We start from the raw sequence: 9,615 nt of genomic DNA on the forward strand, positions 1-9,615 counted from the left end.
GGAAAAGAGGAGGAAGAAGAATCAAACATATGAAGCCCAGGTTTATGGCATGAACATCTATCTGCATGGTAGGAGAGCCATTTCCTGAGGTGAACACAGGTTGAGGGAGAAAGATAATGTAATCAGTTCTGCAGATCAAAAGAGAAACCCTAGGCTTGATATTTAAGATCCCGTAGCACGTGGATGAATGGTACTCAACCCACAAAATTGAATGAGATCAGAAGCCATGATATATAATTAGACCCTTGGAGAAGGTTTACAAGAGTACAGGAACTAAAAGAAGAGGATTTTAAAACTCTCCAAATAAGCACTTTTGCACATTGTTGATAGAACTGTAAATTGGTAGATTTTTTATATAGGCCATTTCATCAGCCTTTATTAAATGTTAAGCCATACTGCTTCTAGCTAACAAAAATTTCTTCACGAATGTACAAAAATATCTTAAAAGGATATTCATTATAGTGTTTAAAATAGTGAAAATTACAAATAACTCAAAAGATTGTCAATATGAGATTGCTTAAATTATAATGTATATCTATGTAATGGCTTAGCTTATTGCCTTAAAAGTAACAAAGTAGGTTTGTACTTATTGACATGGGATGTATCTTAGGTACATAAAATGGCAAAAGCAGTCATAAGTCATATGTATGGCAAATGTGTTTTATTGAGCATTTTATATATCCCAGGCAATATACGTAAAGAACTCCAAAAATCGGTAAGGAAAAGACAGACACTGAGTAGAAAAATGGGCAAGCAATTTGAGTAGACTATTCACAAAAATAAAAATTCAGATGGCCAATAACCATGTGTGTTAATTCCACCAGTAAAATAATGGAAAAGCTATTTTAAATCACTATGAGATTCTATTGCACATTCACCAGAATGATTAATAGTAAAAAGACCGACAATACCAATTGTTAGAATATGGAACAATAGGTAGTCTCATATATTGCTACTTAAATTGGTATAAACACTGATATTATCTATAAAAGTTGAAGATGCCCATATCCCTTTGCATATATCCAAAAGAATTGTGTTTATGTATATCAAGAAAACAAGAGTGTCACAGTAGCATTATATGTAGTAGCCCCAAACTTGAAACAACCCAAATATTCTTTAACAATAGAATGGAAAAATATAAATTGTGATATTTTGTATGTCATGAAGTACCATTTAGTATTAAAATGAACAAAAAACATAGAGCTGCATGCAACATTGTGGGTGAATCTCACAAAATCTTGGGCAATAAAAATAGACAATAAACAATATATGGTTTATGATTCTGTATAAATGAGGTCTGAAAACAGGTAGAACTAAACTAGTGTTTAGGGTTGCACAATTAAGTAGAAAAACTATAAAGAAAAACAAGGAAGTTATTTGCATAAAAATCAAGGTAGTCATCAACTTTAGAGGAAAGTGAGGAGTACATGATTGGGAAGAGGAATGCCAATGGGTTTCTGGGGTGCTGGCCAGATTCTGTTACAATGTACATTACATTTTATTAATTCTTAAGATACTTATATTCTGTGCATTTTTAAAAACCCACTATCAAAAAACAAATCCAAGCAGGAGAAAAAAAGGAAATTCACAGCTGAATACGTTATAATGAAACTGCAGATACCAAAGACAAGAAAATTTTTAAAGCAGCCAGAGGGAAAATGGATTGGATCACCTTCAAAGTAGCAAACTGATTTTTCACCAATAGCAGTAGAAACCAGAAATCAAACTGAGAGCTTCAGTATACTGAGAGAAAATATTATATGAGTGAAAACTCACTATACCCAGCAAAAAAAAAATCTTTTAAAATGGAAAGTAATATCTGCACCTTCATATTCATTGCAACATTGTTTATAATAGCTAAGACATGGAAACAACTGATGTTTCTCCAGAGATAAATGGATAAAGAAAATATGATTGATACACACACATACACACACATGCACACAGGAATATTATTCAGCCCTAAAAAAGAATGAAATACTGACATTTCAACAACATGGATGGACCTTGAGAGCATTATGCTAATCATAACTAGTAAAAGATAAATCCTGTATGATTTCACTTATATAGAATCTAAAAACAAAAACAAATAATAATTGAATTCATAGATGCGGAGAACAGATTGGTGGTTGCCAGAGACAGGGGGTAAGGAGGGTTGGTGAAATGAGTAAAATGAGTCAGAAGGTACAAACTTCCATTTATAAAATAAGTTAAGTTGTAGGGATGTAATGTACAGCATGGTGCTATAGTTTATTATACTGTATTGTATATCTGAAAGTTGCTAGGAGAGTAGACTTTAAAGTTCTCATTACAAAAAAAAATTGTAACTATGGTGATGGATGTTAACTAGGCTTATCATGGCATTCATTTTACAACATGCAATTATAGTATTATGTTGTACACCTTAAACTAACATAATGTTATATGTCAATTACATCTCAATAAAACTGGAAAAAAATTATAATGAGATAAAGACAATGTCATATAAGTAGCCAATGAGAGAATATAATACTACAATAGACATTCATTTTAGAATGAAAGGATATTCTTCAGGCAAAGAGAAAATGATCCCAGAAGGAAGGTTTGAGATACAAGAAGCAATAAAGAGGAAAGAATATAATAAATACATCAAACAGTGATTGTATAATAAAATCACAGTAGTGTCAAGTGAGGTCTTTATTTTTAAAGCTAGAATTTAAAAATACACAGCAATGCAAGGGTGACTGAAATTTAAATGTTGTAAAGTCCTTCGTGAGGAGGATTGAGATGTATTTTTTTAGACTTTGATGGGTATGTATAATAAAATACTTAAGGTAACCATTTGACAAATGAAATAGAGCATGTAACTTCCCAACTATATACAGGGGGAAAAAAGGAAATATTTTAAAAGCCAATCAAAAAGAAGGCAAAGAGGAAAAATATTTAAAAGGAAATTATGTAAGTTGTGGTGAGACTTCCAACTATAGCAGAATGAAGAAGTCAGTGAATCTTTTCCATAGGAAAATAAGTATAAAGTTGGAAAAATTGTTTTAGAAGGACTGTTCAGGGCTCTGGAGATTGACCAAATGCAAAGAACAAATAATTTGGAGCTTGATTCTGCCCTCTCTTTTAATATTTCTGTTAACTCAAATGTTCTAGTCTTTCTGGGGAAAAAAAAAAAAAAATCTCGCATATCCATCCTGTACCCCTGTTGTCACTGATGGCATTGAAAACCATTGTGTTTGTTAAGACATTTTGCTTGCAAGTAATAGAAACCCACTTCAGATAATCCCAGGTACGAAGCGGGTATATTGGAAGGATTCTGAGAATACCCACTTCTAGAAGGGCGGAAGAGAGATTCCCCAGGACCTGAGGAATAGAGTCACCCTCACAGTCCAGGTAGGCCTCAGGGACCCTTACCTTGCTTCCTTTTTCTGAGTTGCCACATCCATACCACTTTCTCTAAGTTAATTCTCTTCTCAGTAGGTCTCGCCTTCTGCAGAACAGCTCCCACTGGGTTGACAGACAATCTCAAAGAACCCAAACCTGTTTACCTTTGGTGATCTGGCCCTCAATTTCAGATTTCTCCAGAGAAACTGATTGGGCCAGCTTGGGTCATATATCCACCCCTAGTCTCATCAACTATGATCTCTGGAGCTCTGGTCAAGAGTGGGTCAAATGAGCGTGGTTGGGTGGTGATGATATAAGGTAGTATAGAGTTAAACACATATACAACAAGAGCACTTGGACTATCCTCTATAAAGCTTATGTAACAAAGAGAGAAGTTATTAATGTTTAATTGACTTTCTTCAATCAACATGCATTTTATCTTCTTGAAGGAACATCTTTTTATTGTTGGAATGCTCTTTGTATAGCCTAGTACAAGCTTCATACCTATTAAACTGTTGGTATTTATTGATTGGCTATTTCTTTTTAGTTTGAGTCATTTACAACAATATTTATAAATGATTATAGAAACCTTATACAGTTTTTAGCTCTGTCTCATGAGATTCGTCCTTTAATTATATATAAGTTTCAAAGACTATGGTTGCTTTATTTTACTCTTGGCCTTCTTTTCTGAATATGTACTTAAATTACTGAGAAGTTGGTTGGTTTGTTTTCCAAGGGTGGTTAAAAACCTTAGTTACAACATACAAAGAGCAAAGTCCTTGCTGGTTAAGGTGGTTTTGCTTTTTAAACTGACTAATTTCAAGCAGGTTTTAGTGAAACAATATTTTCCCTCTGAATTCACTGGGCAATAGCAGGAGGAGCCATACCATCATCTGTTTATAAGAGTATGCCATTTGATGTCTGTAATTCAGAATAGCAAAAGTAAATTTTAAATGTTTTCATGTTGAAAATGGCTTATTTACATCTTTGGAGGGGGGGATTAGCAATAGTCTACAACTTAGCAGTGACAGAGCTTTCTGTTGAATTCCACAGCAAGCCCTTATGCAAGCATTGTGCTCTGTTAAATAGGAATCAAACCACTGTGATTAGTACCACTTCATTTTTTCTCAGGGACCCATCCTTGCTACTCCACTGCTCTCTCAGTCTCAGCCTGGCCTATTTCATGATGCCATTCACATCTGGACACAAATTTCTCTTAGACTTTCTTCCTTTTGCTTCTCAAAATCAGATGAGGATCTCCCCTAAGAATGTGTTTCACATACTTTCTATACAGAGTATGTGCTCAGCAATTTATTTCTTTATTTCTGTTTGTTTTAACCAACTAATGTTGTTTATTCAACAAGCACTTATGTGCCAGGAATAGCAGTAATTGCTTCTGTCTTGGGCCAATTGTCTTTCCTAAAGTTCTAGAGATTTTATACCAAAACGTTTATCTAAAAACTTCCCTATTTTTACTTTCTTGTTTAAAACTTTGTTTCTTAATCATTCTCCCAAACGTCTCAGTTTTACTAAATCCCTTTTATTTCCTTTAGCTTTTGCATATGTAGGTCATGTACATTCATGAATTTAACAAATGTTTATCAAGCACCTACTATGTGCTTTGATCTTGTGCTAGCAATCCACAGTGAATAAAACACTCTCTATTATAAAATGTCATGTTATCTAGTTGCTTCAGTGCTTATTTAGTTGGAGGAACAAATATGTACCTCTCTCTGTAATCACAAGTGATTTGTATAATATACAAATTATATGGAGATAGGCAAGAGATTCCTTTTTTTTTTTTTTTAAAGCCTACAGCACCCGGTATTCCTAGGTGGTCTCCCTTCCAAGTACTAACCAGGCCCAACCCTGCTTAGCTTCAGCGATCAGATGAGATCGGGCATGTTCAGGGTGGCATGGCTGTAGACAAGAGATTCCTGAAAAGATGGCATTTGAGTAGATTGACAAGAATTTTGACAAGTGCTGGAAGAAAGACTGTTCACTAGGACTGGGGTAAAGAATTAGAAGCAAAAGGTATAAGCAGATTTGGAGAAATTTCACAGACAGCCTTGAATGTCACATTTTAGAAATTTAGCCTTTAGTCTAGGCCAGTGGTCCCCAACCTTTTTGGCACCTGAGACCGGTGTTCCTGTGAGGATCTAATGCCTGATGATCTGAGGTGGAGCTGAGGCAGTGATGCTAGTGCTGCAAATACAGATGAAACTTCACTCGCTTGCCCACCTCTCACCTCCTGCTGTGCAGCCTGGTTCCTAACAGGCCACGGACCTGTACCAGTATGTGACCCAGGGGTTGAGGACCCCAGGTCTAGGCTCTACAAAATCACTTTAAGGTTTTGAGAAGAATAGTGACATGAAAACATTCGTGTTTTAGGAGGATAATTTTGGAGCTATGAGAATGATATTTAGAGAATCGAGAAATTAGGGATGATATCTAATACAGAGCTTGACCCCATTTTTGATACTTGACTCCTGACATCTCTTAAACCTTACCCTTCTTCTTCCCCTCTGTCCACATCTGAGCAAGCTGATAAGAAAGCCTGCATATTTCCTGCATGGCGCCAGCAAGTTGAAACCACACTACCCACCCCAACCACAGTAAAAGCCAGAGCCAGTTGCCCACCCCTGCTCTCAAAGAGCTTGGGAGCCACCCTTCCCTTCCCATACTCCTCATCATGTGAGTAATAAATGTCTTCACACCCTCTTGTAATGTGTGACACTATCGGTATCAGCATTCGTACCCAAGTTTGGTTGGGAGTGTTCATTGTGCTTTATAGAGTGGCCTCAACATGTGTTGGTAGAGAGAGGGTAGACATCCATTGTTTGGTGCTCTACACCCTTCCCTTCCTTTAAGGAATTTCTCTTCCCTCATGGGCTGACACACCCTTGATTAATGTGCACAGTATACTACTACGCAGCCATTAAAAAGAATATAGCAATCCTGTACCTTCACAGAAAAAGCTCTTCAATACATATTGTTGAGTGAAGAAAAGCAAGAGTAAATAATATGGGTGTAGTATGATTTTATTCATTAGCATTTTTATATTGAAGCATATTAACTGAGGTGTAATTTTCACATAGTAGTTTTGACCAAAGCATACTGTCATGTAACCACCACCACAATCAAGATATAAAACTCCCACCGTCCCAACAAATTCCCTCCTTCCCCTTTGTAGTCAACCCGTCTCCCTATCTTTAGCCACTGACAACTACTCATCTCTTCTCCAACTCTATAATTTTGCCATTCCCAGACTCTTTTCAATATTGCGTCTTATATTCAGCAGAACTTGAGTCACTCATGGTGTGTATATTAGTAGTTGGGTTCATGGTATGGATGGACCTCACCAGTTAAAGGATATATACATTGTTTTCAAATTTGGGTGATTAATAATAAAGCTGCCATAAACATTCTAGTACTGTGTCAACATAAATTTTTATTTTACTTGGGTAAATTCTTAAGAGTGGGACTGGACTGCTCAGTCACACCCTTAAGAATTTACCCAAGTAAAATAAAATGAATGTATGTTTAAGTTTGTAAGAAACTCCTTTTCCAAAGTGACTGCATCATAGGCATTCCCACCAGCAGCATATATGGACTCAACAATTCCACCTATTTTCTGTGGTTCCAGAAAGGTCTGCAATGCAAGGAGAGATCTGTAAGACACTCACCCGGGGAGAGATGGATACTAGAATTGGGGTTATGTCAGAGGGAAGCTTAACTTTAGCTTTAACCACTTAATTTTTATGCATTTGTTAGTTACTTGTTAGTACAATTAAATAAAGAGAAATGAAAAAGTGATATTTCTTACCAAAAAGAAAGAAGGGGAGACTTAAAGAAATATTGCAAGCTGAGATGACCATATCCATCCTTCCCACCATTTTAAACACACACAAATTCTGGATTAAATGTAACATGTTTTAAGTACATAGTTAAGCTTAAGAGAAAGAAGTAGAAATGTCCTGAGAGCCATAAATACAGAGTGAAATCAGAGCTGGGGTGGAGGCTGGTGCTGGGCAGCCTGCAGGGTCTCAGAGCAGATCTGGGCTCTGGGCTGGGGCTGGAGTGCTTCAGCACACAGTTGGGAGGACAGCCTGGACTACATTGGATGGGGGCTGTGTCCTCTTCTCAGAGCTTGGAGCCTCAAAGCCCTCTGTTAATCAAAAGGGGAGGAGAATAACTGCTAACCACCCCCACAAAGCTGAAGAGAAATTGGTGGTAGAGAAACCCACCTCTCCAGATACCTGGCATAGACTCAGTCTCAGTTTATTCTGCCTACATGTGGTTGAGGTAGAAGCCCAAGTCCAGAAAGGAATGTAACGTATGGATACATGGACTCCCCCTGGCTCTGGGAAAAGCCACTGTGAAACTGCCCTGGAGAGACATTCTCACACCTGTACCCACAGAATGATCACATAAAAAAATGACCCTGAAGTAATTGCACATTAAAAAAATATGCATTAATTGAAAAAAACCCACAAACCTTTATTAATTGAGAATTATAGAACAATGTGGACAAAAACTACAAAGTAAAAAGACTAAAATTCTCAAAGTGATAACTGAACAAATAGAAACCTAATTTAAAATGTAGGACTTTTTAAAAAAATTATTTAGTTTCAAGTATACAGTACATTGGTTAGACATCTATATAGTTCATGAAACGATCATTCCAATTGCCCCCTCCCTCCCCTGGCCCTCCACCTAGCCATCATATTAATGCTAACTGCATTCCCTATGCCATGCTCCCCATCCCCGTGACCACTATCAACTACTAATTTGTACTTTTTTAACCTTTCACCCCATTCTCCCAGCCCCCCAACCCTCCTCCCCACTATCTATCACCAAATTGTCTACTATATTTGTGAGTCTATTTTTGATTAGTTTGTTCTTTTTGTTTCTTAGATTCTGCATATAAGTGAAATGATATGATATTTATCTCTCTCTGTCTGACTTATTTCACTCAGCATAATAACCTCTAGGTCCATCCACGTTGTTGCAAATGGTAGGATTTCATTTTTTTAATGACTGAGTAAATTCCATTGCATATATGAACCATTACTTCTTTATCCAGTCATCTGTTGATGGGCATTTAGGTTACTTCCATACCTTGGCTATTGTAAATTTTGCTGCCATGAATATTGGGGCGCAAAGATCTTTATGAATTATTGTTTTGGTTTTCTTTGGATAAATACCCAGAAATACAATTGCTGGGTCAAAAGGTATATCCATTTTTCATTTTTTGAGAAACCTCCAGACTGTTTTCCATAGCAGCTGTACCAGTTTGCAATCCCACCAACAATGTATGAGGGTTCCCTTTTCTCCTGCATCCTCACCAACACTTGTTTTTTGATTTATTGATGATAACCATTCCGACAGGTGTGAGGTGATATCTCATTGTGGTTTTAATTTGCTTTTCTTTGATGGTTAGCGACCTTGAGCATCTTTTCATATGTCTAAGAGCCATCTGTATTTCCTCTTTGGAGAAGTATCTGTTCAGATCTTCTGTCCATTTTTAAATTGGATTGTTTGTTTTTGTTGTTGAGTTGCAAGAGTTATATATTTTGGATATTAGCCTCTTATCAGATGTATCATAAGCGAATATCTTCTCCCATTTGGTCGGTCGTCTTTTCATTTTGTTGATGGTTTCCTTTGCTGTACAAAAACTTTTTAGTTTGATGTTGTCCCATTTGTTTATTTTTAATTTTGTTTTCCTTGCCTGAGGAGATAAGACTGAAAATAAATTTCTAGTAGCAATGTCAGAGAGATTGCTGCCTATGTTTTCTTCTAGAAGTTTTATGGTTTCAGGTCTTATATTTAAACCTTTAATCCATTTTGAATCTATTCTTGTATACGGAGTAAAGTGATCCAGTTTCCTTTTTTTTTTTTTTTTACATGTATCTGTCCAATTTCCCCAGCACCGTTTACTGAAGAGACTGTTGTTAGCCCATTGTATGTTTTTGCCTCCTTTGTCATATATTAAGTGAACATATGGGTATGGATTTATTTCTGGGCTCTCTATTCTGTTCCATTGGTCAGTGTATCTGATTTTATGCCAGTATCATGCTGTTTTGTTTATGTAGCCATGTAGTATAGTTTGATATCAGGTAGTGTGATACCTCCAACTTCGTTCTTCTTTCTCAAGATTGTGAAAGAAGACAGCACAATTCCATATAAATTTTAGGATTATTTGTTCTAGCTCTCTGAAAAATGCCATTGGGATTTTGATAGGGA

General features: G+C 36.4%; 1 protein-coding gene and 1 pseudogene across 2 annotated transcripts in view; one reads left to right on the forward strand and one right to left on the reverse strand.

The window, feature by feature from the left end:
• Positions 1-9,615, forward strand: part of CENPP (centromere protein P) — a 207,293-nt gene that overhangs the window by 175,307 nt on the left and 22,371 nt on the right. The window lies entirely within an intron of this gene.
• LOC112471814 lies at positions 5,179-5,297 on the reverse strand (annotated as a pseudogene).

The sequence above is a fragment of the Pteropus alecto genome, unplaced genomic scaffold (assembly GCF_000325575.1).
Source record: "Pteropus alecto unplaced genomic scaffold, ASM32557v1 scaffold129, whole genome shotgun sequence".
NCBI classification, from domain to species: Eukaryota; Metazoa; Chordata; class Mammalia; order Chiroptera; family Pteropodidae; genus Pteropus; species Pteropus alecto.